The sequence below is a fragment of the Lagenorhynchus albirostris genome, chromosome 3 (genome assembly GCF_949774975.1).
Source record: "Lagenorhynchus albirostris chromosome 3, mLagAlb1.1, whole genome shotgun sequence".
NCBI classification, from domain to species: Eukaryota; Metazoa; Chordata; class Mammalia; order Artiodactyla; family Delphinidae; genus Lagenorhynchus; species Lagenorhynchus albirostris.
This window is the reverse complement of record NC_083097.1, coordinates 153,591,355-153,606,787: the sequence shown is the minus strand read 5'-3', so window position 1 is coordinate 153,606,787 and position 15,433 is coordinate 153,591,355. Positions and strand designations below refer to the sequence as shown.

Genomic DNA, 15,433 nt, shown 5'->3' with positions numbered 1-15,433 from the left:
GTTCACTGAAGTAGCACATTTAATTTCCTTTAAGAACTTTTCCTTTGCATTCACAGCTTGGCTAACTGTTTGGCATAAGAGGTCTAGCCTTCAGCCTATCTCAGCTTTTGACATGCCTTCCTCACTAAGCTTAATCATCCCTAGCTTTTGATTTAAAGTGAGAGATGTGTGACACTTCCTTTCATTTGAACACTCAGAGGCTATTGTAGGGTTATTAACTGGCCTAATTTCAATATTGTTGTGTCTCAGGAATTAGGGAGGACTGAAGAGAGGTATAAAGACAGAGGAAAGGCTGGTCAGTGGAGCAGTCAAAACACACACAACACTTATTAAATCTGTTGTCTTACGTGGGCCCAGTTCGTGGTGCTTCAAAACAATTACAAGAGTAACATCAAAGATCATTGATCACAGATCACCGTAACAAATATAGTAACAATGAAAAAGTTTGAAATATTGTGAGAATTATCAAGCATGACATAGAGACATGAAGTGAGCAAATGCTGATGGAAACTGATGCCAATAGACTTGCTTAATGCAGAGTTCCCACAAACTTTCCATTTGTAAAAAATGCACTATCCTTGAAGCACAATAAAGTGAAGTACAATAAAATGAGGTATGCATTTGCAGCTGGAGCTGTTAGAATCTAAGCCTGTAGATGCTAGTGGCCATCTTTCCTGCCTGGTTGCACAGTCCTTGTGAAGCCAGTGGGGAGGAAAGCTGAGTGGAGGGTGGAAGAGTGAGATTGGATTGATTCTTTTTTTTTTTTTTTTGCGGTACGCAGGCCTCTCACTGCTGTGGCCTCTCCCGCCGCAGAGCACAGCCTCTGGACGCCCAGGCCCAGTGGCCATGGCTCACGGGCCCAGCCGCTCCATGGCATGTGGGATCTTCCCGGACCGGGGCACGAACCCGTGTCCCCTGCATCGGCAGGCAGACTCCCAACCACTGTGCCACTAGGGAAGCCCCTGGATTGATTTCTGTTGATATTTTAAGATGTCTGAACTTTTCAGTTATGTGATACCTGAATACATAAATGACCTCTTTCTTCATCAAGCCTATTTGAGTTTGGGTTTTATAACTTACACAGGGAAGTCTTGCCTAATATGAGGGGCACTTTGATCTGGATCTGGAAAGGCATTTGGTGGGGTTCTCTTCAGATATTCAGAAAGAAGAGGATGTGCACAGGCAGGGCCACCATTGGTTCCTTCTCTGTGGTAGCTAGTCTACTGAGATGGCCCCAAATAAGTCTCTCCTTCCCTTTATGTGCATGCAGCTCCTGCACTGCTTATGTCCTCTTCTCTTAAATCTGGACTGGGCTTGTGACTGTTTTGACCAATAGAATACAGAGAAAGTGACATTCTTCAAAGGGTCTTCCACTTCCTCTCTCTTGGAGCCCTGGGTTGCCATGAAAGATGTTCAGGATAACCTGCTAGAGAGAAGCCACAAAGAAAAGTGGGAGGATAAAACACTACAAAGGGAGGGCTTGCTGGGGACATGGAGGTGCCAGAATCCAACCCCAGCCACCATCTCAGTAGAGGCATGAGAGACCCCAAGTGAGACCTGGAGCACTAGAATAATGAGATGTAATAAACTCATGGTTCTATGCAAGTTTTTTTGTTATGCAACTGGACTTCCCTGCCCCCATACCCATGGTACCAATCACAAAAAGTAGCTCCTTCTGGGCAGATGAATTACAAAAATTCACCCCTCTCTCCAGGCTGGAGCACAGGTTGCCAGGGCACAGCATTCTCATGGGGTGCAGAGAGTGCCACTGGCTCCTCCCTCAGTCTGGTGAGACTTTGTAGAGCACAGGGACTGCACAACCCCAGTATTCAGAAGCCTGGGGTTGGAGGCTGTGGAGGGATGCCCACAGGCAGCCAGTCAGTCTGCACTTGTTCTTAGCAACCCCCTACCTCTCCTGGGCTTTCATGTTACCCTGCTGTTGTCTAGTGTCCTCTGACACTAGAGCACTGGACCGTTGATGCTGAAAACTCAGCCTTCGTGCACTGGTGCTGAATTGAATCTTGGAGTTTTGGGTGAAGAGGAAAAGAATAGCTTTATTGCTTTGCCAGGCAAACGGGGGACACAGCAGGGTTGTGCCCTTGAAAAACTGTGTGTCCCAACCTGGAAGGATTTGGTGAGGAGTTTTATAGCAATGGTTCAAGGGCAGGGTTGCTGATAAGATTAGGGTGTGTGCAGGGCATTCACTCCTTTAATCTGGTCTCTGGTAATCTCTTGATGAGCTTCTCTGGTTCCTTTAATCTGGCCTCAAGTGGTCTTCTCTGGAATGATAATGCTGACATCTTCTATTTGTTGGGGGTTTTAGTTCTGTAAAGAGTTCAAAGATAGTTATGTGTATCCCTTGAGGTAGTACCAGGACCCTGCCCCAAGGCTGCACTATTATTTCTTGGCTGCTCCTCCCTTGTCTCTGCAACCCCTCCCTTCCCTGATTAGCAACCGTTTGAAAAGCTTCTGTGCCCAGGAGTCCTACGGTCTCAATCTTTTCCTTGCCCTTCTAGCCCTCCTCTGCCCCAAAAGCAGCCAACCATTTCCCATATCCTCTAGCCCAGTATAGCAAGAGAGGGTGTCTCATTTTCTTGCTATTGTTAGTTCCTGGAACCCGTTTCACTCTCATTTCTTCAGAGTTGATTTTCCAGGAAAGAGCCAGGAGCCCATCCTAGTTTGCCATGTAGGTGAGTGGACAGCTATTCCTTTTTCCTCAGGCCATGCCTGTCCTCATGCACCTCTAATGAGTTTTAACAGTCTGTTGAGTGTTTCTCTTGTCCCTAGGCTGTGAGCTTACTGAGGGCAGGCCGGGGCCTGATTCATCTCTTTGCCTTGGTCCCAGCACAGGGCCTTGACCACCAGTCAACTAATGTGCACTCATGCAAGCATCATCAATCCTTTCTCTGCTCATTTTCAATCTCCACCTGAATAGAACATCTTGCTCTTTGAACACAGCTGCGGACAGTTACTCCGGGCTAGGATCCCACCAGAATTGTCCCTGAATTTACTGGACTGAATGACCATTAATGGACCGAAACGTGCCATTAATTAGTTTTTTCTTCATATCTGAGGCAGGATGAATCAAGTCACTGTTCACGACTGCATGTCTTGTCTTTAGGCAGCTCAAGATACTGGCTAAGGGTCAAAAGTCTGAGAGCTTGTCCCTGTTTCCATGTAATAAGCGACACGAAAGGGAGGAAGATCAAGGAAATTGAGGGAAGAGAGGAACAAAAATGAACAGCGTGAGACAAAAAAAAAGAGAAAGAAAGGAAAAAAAAAAGAGCTAGTTGAAAAGCGTAGGAGCGTTAAGAAGATGAGAAAGTAGAAGCAACAAGGCAGGAAACGAGCGAGGAGAGCGGGAAGAGGAGAGGGAGGTCTGACCCTGGAGCGCGCCCGGCCGGCTCACTGCTCCCCATCGCGGGGGTGGGGGAAGAGAGGGACGAGTGGAGAGCGACCTCCCCGGATGCTGAATGGTCGCGCCCGGCGGCGGCGGCCAATGGGCGGCCGGGATGTTGGAGCGGCAGCGTCGGTCGCGGCGCTCGCAGGCTTGGGGTGGGTGGGGGGAGGGGGAAGGGGTGGGACGGCGGCCGCCGCCATGATGCTTGTTTGCTTTCAATGAAAACGAGGGGGGCGCAGAGGAGGAGGAGGCGGCGGCGTCGGTGGCGGCGGCGTCGGCTGCGCGAAGGGGAAGGCAGCGGTGGGTGCAGTGAGGAGGGTGAGGCCGGAGGCCGAGAGGCCGGGAGGCCGTAGTGGCGGCCCATCGAGGCGGCTGAAGAGGGCGGCTGACGCGGTGGATCTCGGAGGGAGAACAAAGAGCGGCGGCTGAGGCGGCAGAGGAGCGGCGACGGCGGCGCTGCAGCAGCGGGCGGGACTGGTATGGTGGTTCCACAGGTCAGACCCCGCTGCACTCACAGGGAGGAGGCGGCGGCAGCGGCGGAGGAAGGCGGCGCACCCCAAGAGGTGAGCGAGACCAGTCCGAGGCCCGGCTGGGCGCTGCTCCCCACACTGCTGCCCACGGGCCCCTCTCGGTCGTGTCCCCGGGACCGTAGCGCGGGGGACTCGAGCAAGAACACCTTGAGTTTTGCGTGCAGCGGGCCCGAAGACTGGAGGAGATGGTGGCTGTTGGGGGTCCCTAGACGCGCGGCTGTCGCCATCCAGTTGGTCCCCGGACCGCGCCCCCGCGCCGAGTCCGGGGCTGGGGGGTGTTGTTTGACGGCGGGGGCGGGGCCGCGCAGGGGGCGCCAGGGTTGGGGGATGCCCTGGCTGTCGACCCTGGCTCTGGTCACCCGGAGGAGGGGAGTTGGTGTCCGGGACTCTTGGCTGGGATGGGTGGCAACTTTGGAGAAGTGGCGGTGTGGGATTGCGCGGAGTAGAGTGTGGAACTTCGCAGTTACCGCAAAGCGGGAAACCAACTGTTTACCCCCTCCCCCAAATGTATTTAAAATTCAGTTTAACACAAATTTTTTGGGGGGTGGGGGGATGGGAATGACATGGTTAAAGAAACCCTTAGCACCAGATGAAGAGATTTATGATATTGCTGAGGACTCAGAGATAGTTCTAATTATTTTAAGTTTTGTGTAATAACCTGAATCGTATCTCTTTTCTTTTTTTCTAAACACCAATCATTATTTTCTTTGGAAATTTTTTTTTTGACTTTTTCTCCTACAGCTTCCCCTAAGAGCCTGCTAATGAACACCTGTAACCTCTTCTTGAACTGTTACTGCAAATGACAACATTGTGAATGGTCATCTTGCTTTTCCTTTTTGGATTTGTTATTGTGTTAAGCTGACGTTTAAATAATCTCCTTTAACATGAGTTCCCATACTTACCTGTTTTCCAGGTGGATTGCCCCATTAGTGGTAGTGTGGAATCTTGCCTCTTTGTGTCTGGGGGTTTTAATTTTGGAGAGGAAGAGAGTGAATATGAACAAGTGAAAAATAAAATGGCATATAATAGCACTTTGTGTTTTTCACAGTGCACTAGAATTTATCATCCCAAAACAGTTTTGTAGGCTTTAGGAGCTGTGTCCATTGATCAAAAGGTTTTGAAGACTTGTTTTATAATTGCTATCAGAGCAATTATCGCAGTCTTTAGAATGTGATGACTTGTAGAATAAAAATTGCTTAATATTTTTAGACCAGTGATCTAGTCCAGTCAACTTGCTTTAAACAAAATATTTGAATAGCTGCTGTTGAGGAAACAGGCCTAGAAAGGTTAAAGTGACTTGCCCAAGATATTACAGTTAAGAGGGAAAGGACCAGGTTTTGTGTAAATGGGAGAGCACATGGGAGTGAGGTACTTGATGGAGATTAGTTTTTTTGGGAGGGCGGAGTGCGTTTTAATGGCTGGAAGTTATTTGAGGTAGTTGAGTCTGGTCAGTTCTTAGTAGGTGAATAAGATACTTAATGAAATGGTCAAAAAATGAGGATGTGACAAAAGACAAAGTTTCCTGTGAGACTCAGAATATTTTGCATAGTTTCAGAAGTGTCTTGATCATTGGTAACGTAGATGAGGAAGCTCTTTTGAATGCCTGTTTGATTTGTAGGTATTTTCAGGTTTCTTAAACCTTGGTGGCAAAGTAAAACTTTTCAGACTCTTGAACAGATATGAGTTGGTTACAGAATTTGGTCCTGGCTACAAATAAAGGCATTTGCTTCTGTACTTATGGTTCATAAATAATGCATTTATTTTGGTTAATGTGTAGGCATTCCACCACGTTCATATTAGCCTTTTTTATATTTAAAGCATAAACCTTTTTCATATCATAGTGCAACAGAAAGGGATAATATATGGAAGGCATCCTGGAATAAATGGTCAAGGCTGCTCACAGCTGTAGCCTTTGGGCCATGAGAGGTGAGGGCCGTCTTCAGCACACTTGTAACTTTCCCATATGGAAGGTATACTGGTTGGGAAACTGCTTTTAAAGTGTTTATTTGCATGTAAGATGGGGACTCATTTAGACTGCCTTAATCTTACCCTTCTCTGGGCTTTACCTCTCCCTCATCCATTTTTATTTTCTTGGTAAGTTATGTGCAAGGAATAGTATATGCTGGACATAATGTTAGACCCTGGGAATTAAAAAGTGAATAACACTCATTTGCTGTCTTCTTGTTGTAGTCTTAGTAGGTGTACAGAGTGCTGTGGGGAGAACAGTAGAGAACGATGAAATTTGTAGAATGTGTGGGAGCAGTTTACAGAAAAGAGCACGGAATAGGTGTTTGTCAAACTGGAGAGATGGGGTCATTTCAGACAAAAGGAACTGTGGGTGCACTGAGGTGCCAAGTGTTGGGGTAAGGCCAATATCGATGTGTTACTGAAACAGGGAGAGATGAGACACTCTCTCATCTCTCCCTGGAGAGACTGGAGATGAGCCTGCAAAGGTGTGTCCATCCTAGATTTTGAAGAACCATACTTACTAAGCTAAAAGTGAGGTTTATATCTTTATTCTGTAGCAAAGGAGTGAGCCAAAATATTTTTCATAGGGGAACAAGGTGATTTAGAGATCATTTGGGCATCAGTGTGGAGAATTAAGTGGAGCCATACATATAAAAAAGTCACATTTGAGATACTGTGGAGTTAGTGACTCTGAATCTATTTTAAACTTGGATATAGGGTCTTTTGTGTCTGATCCATTTTATAGTGGGCTTGAGGGCTCGGTTCAATTGCTCTATAATACAGGGTAATTTAAAATCAAAATGTTTTGGAAAAAAGTTAAGAGCAATAAAAAAAATGAAACCCATATAATGGTACATGTGAAAGTTCAGGCATTCAGAACTTGTCTTCTGAGTTAGGCTTAGGCAGACTGTAGAGCTTAAGCTGGAAAAATCAACTCTCTGCTCACCAGAAATGAGAGCCACCAAGCTTAACGGTTATGGCTGTCCTAATGGTCTGTGAGGATATGGACTGTAAACATTTTGTGAAATTGGGGAGAGGGCAGAGTTTTTTCTCCTGTATATTATTGGAATTGAAATATTGAAAATTTCTTAAAACCTAAGAACTCCTCATACAGCTGTTAATTTATATAGTCAGTTCTGCTGTAAAGCAACATGTGAGTTCCTAAAAAGCACCATGATATGGAAAATTGTGCAGTAAAAACTACAGGCCTTTTGGGAAAAGTGGAACTAAAGCACAACACTCAAAACTTTGTCAGTGACTTATTTTAATAAAAAGGAACCTGGTGGGCTTCCCTGGTGGCACAGTGGCTGAGAGTCCGCCTGCCGATGCAGGGAACATGGGTTCGTGCCCTGGTCCGGGAAGATCCCACATGCCGCGGAGCGGCTAGGCCCGTGAGCCGTGGCCACTGAGCCTGCGCGTCCAGAGCCTGTGCTCCGAAATGGGAGAGGCCACAACAGTGAGAGGCCCGCGTACCGCAAAAAAAAAAAAAAGGAACCTGGTAAAAATGGTAGCATAGTTTTACACATGTTAAATGGTTATGGTATACATAAATACTACAATAAATGTGTCACTTTACCTTGAAAAAGACCTGGTTTGCTTGTGTTAATGGGCATCAGAAAGGTTGCTGCTTGTGAGTTACTGTACAGTGGTGGAAGGAGAGTTACCTGAAATCGAATGGAATGTTACAGTAACACCAGAGGTGGGTGGGTGTGGCTCAGCTCTTGTGCACACACACAGAGTGAACTGATGTAGCTGGTAGGTGTTTTAAGGTGTGTGTATTTTGTGTATTTCTATGCAGCTCAGTTCAGCTGGGGGCAGGTTTCTACCTTCGTCTAGTTTTTTTCACAGAAAAAATCACACATAAGCAAATGGGAATTTTGTGTTAAGCTCAAATTTTCTAATATATCGGTTACGTTGGAACAGATTATTTTCAGAATAAGTGATACAGCAGAACTGATTATACTTGAACACAGCATTTTAAAATAGGGCTAAAACTCAGTTCCAAAAATACTGGAAACACCCATGTGTCAGGCACCATAATAGACTTGCTCCTCTAATAGGTCTTATGCTCTTTTATTCTAAATGGGTTTATAATGGTATGGAGAGAAAAACAGATAAACCAATAAAGTGCTCATCAAGTTATATAGTAATGAGAAATACACAAAGCATTTGGGGCATGCTAAAGAAGGAGCAACTAATTCTGCTTGGGAAGCTTGAGGGGGTCATCTCAGAGGTCTTTGGGCTGAGCTTTGAAGGTTGAATAGAGGTTTGTTAGACTGAGTAGGACCTTTTAGTGAGAAGAAAGAACATGTGCAAAGTCAAGTTACGTACAACTTGGGCTGTGAAACATAGGATGCAAAGATGAAAGGGACAGGAGGAGTGACCAGAAACAGTCTGAATAGTCTTAGGCTTTTTCTTAAAGTGTTGAAACTTTCGTCTGTATATAATAGGGATTCATTGAGAGTTTAGGTGGATAGGGGTGGGGGAATTGTGTGTGTGACATACTTTTTCAGGAGACACAGTAAAAATGTGAAGGCTGGATGAAGGAGGCGGGGCCAAGAAACTGGGGTCAGAGAGTTCATTTAAGCCCTGTGAGAGAAATATTCTAGAGTTGTTAAAGGCTTCTTGATGATTTATAAGGTCAGCATTTCATGAATAATTTTCTTTCTCAGTTTTTAGGGGAAAAAAAGACTAGTGGGTCAAAACTCATTGCTACTATATTAGAACTTCCCAAAATGATTGTATACATGAATTAGCAGCTAGAATAAATGTTGAATGCCTCAAAAGGCCAAAATTCCAACTAGATAAGGGTAGCTAGAATACTGTGATTGTAAGAGTGGGAGGAGCAAATAGATTATGGTAACTGGCAAAAGATAAGAAAGAAATGAAAAGATTTCTGTTGGTAGCCATCATTGCTGAAGGTGTAACCTAGACGGCTGTTGCTTGTCTCATACTAAGAGAACAGATTTAATATTGATGGCTCCCTCTCCTTTCCTTTTTGATCTCGGTGATGTTTCATCACACAAATCATGGTTTGACTTAATGTTAGTAGGCCCTCAGCTTTGCTGGCTAGATCATAAATCTAAATTGTCCTAATATGTTCTTTTGTTCCATACTTTATATTTGACTTAAAATATAGAAATTAAAAATTTTAAGCTAAGAAGTGTTTGTGTTTTAAATTGAAATTTGTGGATGACCTATACTTGGTGTATCTTTATAGTTCTATTTTGAGTTAATTTATTGAGTTGAATGAAATTGCTAGTATTTGACCATTTTTGACCTTCAAAATTGGTAGTTTCCTGTGGTGTTGCAGTACACTCAGGCTTCTCTCTGACTGTATTTTATATTCACTTGTGTTATTAGGCACGGGCACATGATTAGAATTGCATTTTAACAGCAGTCTAGTAAACTCTTATGGGCTGTTGGTTATTGGCTGGGCACTGCGGATGCAGATGGGTATGCCAGTCTTCTTTTAGAGCTTAGACTAACTACTACATCTGCTGTTTGACTCTGTTTTGAAGGAATATTTTATCATAATTTTAAAATTTTTTTTCGCAGAGGTCTTACTGATTGGAAATTTTAGTTAAACCAATATGGACTTAAATTTATTCTTATTCTACTTGAGAAAAGGATTTAAGGAATTGAGATTTTGGGAGGCAGGAGGAGGTGGCTACAGAAACCTTAAGTTCTTAGAAATATTACTAAGATTATTTGACTTTTTCATTCTCTTCCTCTTATGAGTATACAGTGGAGTTTTCCAGAGAATGACAAAATGATATGTAATATCTGATCAGTTGAATTCAGAGCAGATAGGTGAATCCAGCTGTCTTCTAGCATGTCAAGACCTTAAAGATTTGCAAAAATGTAAGACAGTGTCACTCTTCTCACAAAATTTTACTTTTTTTTTTTTTTTTTTTTTGCGGTACATGGGCCTCTCACTGTTGTGGCCTCTCCCGTTGCGGAGCACAGGCTCCGGACACGCAGGCTCAGCAGCCATGGCTCATGGGCCCAGCTGCTCCGCAGCATGTGGGATCTTCCCGGACCGGGGCACGAACCCGTCTCCCCTGCATCGGCAGGTGGACTCTCAACCACTGCGCCACCAGGGAAGCCCTACTTTGTTCTTGAAAGTAGTTACTTTTCATAAAAATGTTAACATGTGATAGGTTTTATTATATTTAATGAGTAATACATATTTTAAAATTCCTTATTTCTAATTTCTAGTATGGTAAATGTTGATAGATATAACCCACACAATTGAAAGGTCTTTGAGGTACTTGAGTATAAGGGGCCTGAGATGATAGCATTTGAGGTCTGTTGTGTTAAGTATTAGGCAGAGTTTGGGAGTAGAGAATACAGGTAAAGAGTAGTTTGGAAAGGTGATACATCTGAGAAGGAAACTCAGGGGCTCATGGTCTTAGCAACATAATATTTGGAGAATGAACACAAGATCTTGGTTTCATCAGTGACAGAATTCTAGACTTGTGTGAGGCATTGGAGTACAGCTTTGCAGCTAGATTGTCCCAGGTTCACATCCTAGCTCTACTACCTACTAAGTGTGTGCAACCTTGGGCAAGTTATTTAAACTCAGAGTCTCAGTTTCCTCATCTAAAATAAAATGAGGATAGTGTCTGCTTCATGGATCGCTATGAGAATTAAATCGAGATAATTACCAGTAAATTATTGCATAGTGGTTGAAAGCATAGACTTTTGGATCAGACTTGGGTTAAAATCACAGTTGTGCCAGTAGGATCTCTGTGATCTCAGGTAAATGACTTATTTTCTGGACCGTTCTTTCTTTATGTATGGAGAATAATACAATAGTATTTACTCATAGGAGTCCTGAGGGTTAAATGAGATAATGCATGTGAAGGGCCTGCCAGTTGGAGAGTGCTCAAAACATGTTAGCTGTTATGTGCCTAGTTTAGAGTATGGCAGATAGGCACTCCAACACAGTTTTGCCATTACCCCCACCTGTTTGAGGTTTGCTCTTATTTTGCCATAGCATGTCACTAAGATTATGTTTATACAGTTTTACCTTTAAGTTTGTCCCTTTGCTTCATATCCCAGCCTATCCTAGAGCGAATATTCTCAGCCTTTGGTCACTTAGGTCCTTTCTGTCTGGTTTCTCTAGATTTTGCCTTCAAGAGGCCTATGTTAGTTTTTCTTACTCCTGGTAACATGGGCACTGCTTCTGTTAGCATACTTATCTCTTACACAATGTTTGCTTTTTTTACTGTCCCAGCTTATCCCCTTAATTCTTATAAGTATTCACCAAACACTATTTGCCAGGCTCTGAAAATATAAAAATATTTAAAATGTAAGTGCAAAGACCCTATATTAGAGTAGGTGAATGAGACATGTCAAAAAAAATTAAGGTGGGATTAAAGAATATAACATTAGAAATATCTTCAAGGTTCAGGATAGCTCAAAGCTGGGAATGATAAACTCCTGTGTTTATGAGGGGTAGGGAAGAAGTCCTAAATTAGAGTGATGTTTGTAAAAAGGGTTGTAGTGTGATTACACCGTTGTAAGATTTTTGTTTGCACTCCCCAGTAGATTAAGATCCAAGATCATGTACGTATTTCCTATTTATTATTTATTCCCAGAACCTGGCAGAGTGCTTGGCACATAGAGGCAGAAGGTGCTTAGTATATATTGGTTGAATGAATGATTCTGTAAAGAAAGCTCCCTTAAGGAAGCATGGTTTGGATGTATTGAATTGTTTTTTTTGGATTTTTCTTTGAAAACCTGATTTTGAGTCATGAAGGAATGTTTAGACCAGTTTATTAGTACAACGTGCTAGGTCTTACACAAGACACTGGGAGATACAAACTGGGGTGATAGATGCTGTAGTAAATGTATGGTGTGCAGAGGAAAGAGTAGTGAATTTGTGCCTTTGTTGGGAAGGGCTTACAGGGACTCTGACATCTAACCTGAGTTGCCGTGAAGCGGGTGAGTAGGAGTTTAGGGTGAAGGTTTCCTTTGGTGAAGGGATTAGCATGTGTTATTGAAAGACTATGCCCTAGAAGTAGGTTTGCTTTGATTAATTTAAGACTTTATAGGGTAACTTGTGTGTCAGTGGCTGAAGATGAGTGAGAAAATAGTTGGCCTAAATCCAGATTGTAAAGGACTTTAGCTAGGTAGGCAGAAAAGGCCATCTTAGATTTTTAAGCAGGAGAGTGACATGAGCAGGCATCTATCAGGAAGGTATAGAGAAGGTTGTTTAAAAGTTGTAGCTGAGAAATGAGGGTGTAAATTAACTTCAGTAGCTGTGAAAATGGAGAAGACAGGTTTAGAAGTCCTGAAGAGGTAAAAATCAGTGGGATTTAGTGAAAAATTGGATAAGACGTAGTGAAAATTTGGATAGGAAGAAGTAAATTGGCAACAAGGCTAGTGGCACTACCTTTTCATATATTCCATAACTTGTAGCTTTGTGAGGCTCCTGATCATCAAATAAAAGGATTTTTCTGCACATGAGTTTATTTCTTCCTTCTCCCCTCCCTTCCTTTCCTCTGCGCCTTTTCCTTTTTTTCTCCTTTGTATATGTAAAAGAAGTAAAGCACCAAGAATGGAGGAGAAAATGTAACAAGCAAGGAAAGGAAAAGAGGAATTTAGCATTTTATCTTGTCAGTTAAGATTGGCTATAACTCAGCCTCATTTCCCTTGGGAAAAAACCTGGCCAATACAATTTAAAATAAATTATTTAACTTCAGAGTGCCTTTTAACAAGAAATGTATTTTTGTACATTGCCAAAATAACATGATCTCATAATAATTCATTAATATTTCAAAATATGAACTAGGTATTAAATGTTTCTCGAACAGTCCGCAGAATGTCCTTTGTTGCAGATTTGTGGATCCTATATAGGGGCCATTCATTGCATCTCATTCTATATATCCCTTAATTCTCTTTAAGTCTAGAATAGTCCTGACACCAGCTTGTTAAAGGTAGCAGACCATTTACCCTGCAGAAAGTCCTGCATTCCAGTTGCTTCTTTGGTGTCATCTGGCTAGTTCCTCTAGCTCTTAATCAACATAAACATTGTTGGTGTGTATTTCATATTCTGTCAGATCCGAAGACCCACAGTATCTGGTTCTGCCTCCATCAGTGTTGGGAAGATTGATGAAGGGGGTAACAGTTTATTCCTCTCTTGAACATTTTCTACCCTATAATTAAAAAACAATCTGGGTGGTGGTGTTACCTTAGCATTATGCCAGTGCCAATGATTCATCTAATGGTTTTAACCCAGTTTATAAATCCTGTTTTAAAAAGGCTCATTAGGAATTATGAAATGATGTTGTTTTTGTTTTTTTTATTAATTCTTTAATTCTTCATTTATTCTTTTGTAAAATAGGACACGTTTTCACCTGGGGCTATTTGATGACTATTTACAGTACCCACTGAAAGGATAAAGACTTAAATCTTTCTCTTTAGTACCAATTTTCTTAGTTTAAAAGCTGCCTCAAATGGTGGCTGACTTGCACTTATGGTCTCTCCCCCGCCCTGCGCCCCCCTGCGTCTTCCCTCTTACCCCCCTCCCCTGTGTATTTTTTAAGCCATTTCATAAAATGTTTAATAATGAAAGCATATCTTTCTCTGCTGGTAAATAATGTCCTGTATTTCTTTAAGGTAAATAATTATTCTAAGATACTGAAAAACTGTTTCTCTGAGATCTAGATCAGGGACAGATTTTATGCTGCCAGGATCAGTAGTGATGTTTGGCACTGGATTGGAGGAATTAGAGATTGAATAGTCAGGGGCTGTATACCTGCTGACTCTGGCCTACCTATTTTTTAAAAGTCTTTTAATTCTACTTGACAGTTTTCAAGCCTCTTTTGGAAACATTTTATTCTTTTTAGGTAGTAATCTGCAGTGGCATACTGTATTTTTTAGAGAGTAAGATCTGCTTGTTGATTTCAAGCCTTGGGAAAAATCCTAAATTGTTTGTATTCTTATATCCTTTTCTCTACTTAGTTTCCAATACTATGTTCGGTTGGACTCCAAGAAAAATGGGTGGGGTTGCTCACTGGGCAGATAGGCTCCTCAGAAGGGCTTGATTGTCTAATTTGCTGCCGTTTCTTTTATTCTATCATATTCTTTTTTCCCCCCACTTCCTAATCTGCACTGTCAGGGATTTGGAAAATAAAGAAGATCTCCTCACTGCTTTCAAGTAATGAGCTGTCTCTTAAATTTTAAGGCAACACATCATATGTCATGAAAACCAAGAAAGGGCATGATTGGCCGCTTAGGCAGAAATCATGACTCTTTGATGGAATGACCCCAGGTCTAGGGCTTGGATTTCAGATTTCAGTTCAGTAATACTTGTATTTATTCTCTGAAGTGTGATCAAACTCCGGACATTGATTCACACTAAATAAGCTCACATGAGAGAGGTAAATCAGACTTCTGAACTTTCACTAAGAAGTCAAATGATTAATAATTAATAGTAACTCAAAATACTAACCTCAGCTGGAGAGAGCAGCTTACCATTATTAAATTCTGTTTGGAAAAGCCAGTGAAGATCACACGGTCGTAAGTAAAATCTAGTCAGAATAATGGCATTTGGGTGATCTTAAGGAATCTTAAGGGATGTTGTCATCAAGCTCTGGTAACCTTACACAGCATGTTGTTATTACTGGTATGTTCATATGATTCAGAATGGGCACTTGCTTCACCATATTGTCCTCTAGATGGAACAGGAACAGTTCTTGACTGTATAGCTTTCTCTGTTAGGTATTTTTTGTATTAGTCTAAAAACTTCAGGCACTGTATTTCTGTTTTGGAGAAATTAACGTGTAGGAGAACAGTTTTATTAACAGTATTTGACAAAACAAAAACGTGCTGTTTCTTATACAGATGATTAGTCTCACCATTTATATTTTTACTTTCTTCAAAAAGCTTTTCAGGATTACTTATCTCCTGTGTTTTGACTACATGGTCAAAACCATTTCTATGTTTGAAAGATAGCTCTACTTCTCATCATTAGAGGAGCAGCATAGCATAATGAAAGTTGCTTTAACTTTTTTCCATTTTTTTTTATTGTAGAAAATATACATAACATAAAATTTACCATCTTAACCATTTTTAAATGTAGCATTCAGTGGTATTAAATACATTCATAATGTCGTGCAGCCTTCGCCACCATCCATCTCCATAACTTTTCTTCTTGTGAAACTAAAACATCGAACCCGTTCAACAGTAAGTCCATTTGACGTAAGTGATTGCTGACTGGCTTACTTTAAATTCACATGATGGTAGGTTTTTCTCCAGCTTTATTTAGCTGTGTAGGTATCCAGAGTAGGTAGAGACTTGGTTAAAGCAGATTATGGCTCATCCAAACACATAAGGTGAAGTGAGACTGGAGCAAGGCGTTTGGGAGAATATGCAAGGAAGTGAGATTTCATTTCACCTGAATATTTCAGAATGTTTCTATAAGAATAAGAATTTAAAAAATAACCACAAGCAAAATGAACAATAGTCCCAATATCAACTTAGGTTTAGTTCTTCTTCAAATTTGTCCAATTCTCAAAAATGT

At 42.0% G+C, this 15,433-nt stretch overlaps 1 protein-coding gene across 3 annotated transcripts in view; it reads left to right on the top strand.

The window, feature by feature from the left end:
* Nucleotides 1–3,590: 3,590 nt before the first annotated feature.
* The window catches only part of CNOT6 (CCR4-NOT transcription complex subunit 6), a 66,925-nt gene continuing 55,082 nt past the window's right edge, over nucleotides 3,591–15,433 (top strand). For all 3 annotated transcript variants that reach the window (XM_060144388.1, XM_060144387.1, XM_060144386.1), the window contains exon 1: nucleotides 3,591–3,963. The gene's annotated coding sequence lies outside the window, so the exon portion shown is untranslated. The remainder of the gene's footprint in view (nucleotides 3,964–15,433) is intronic.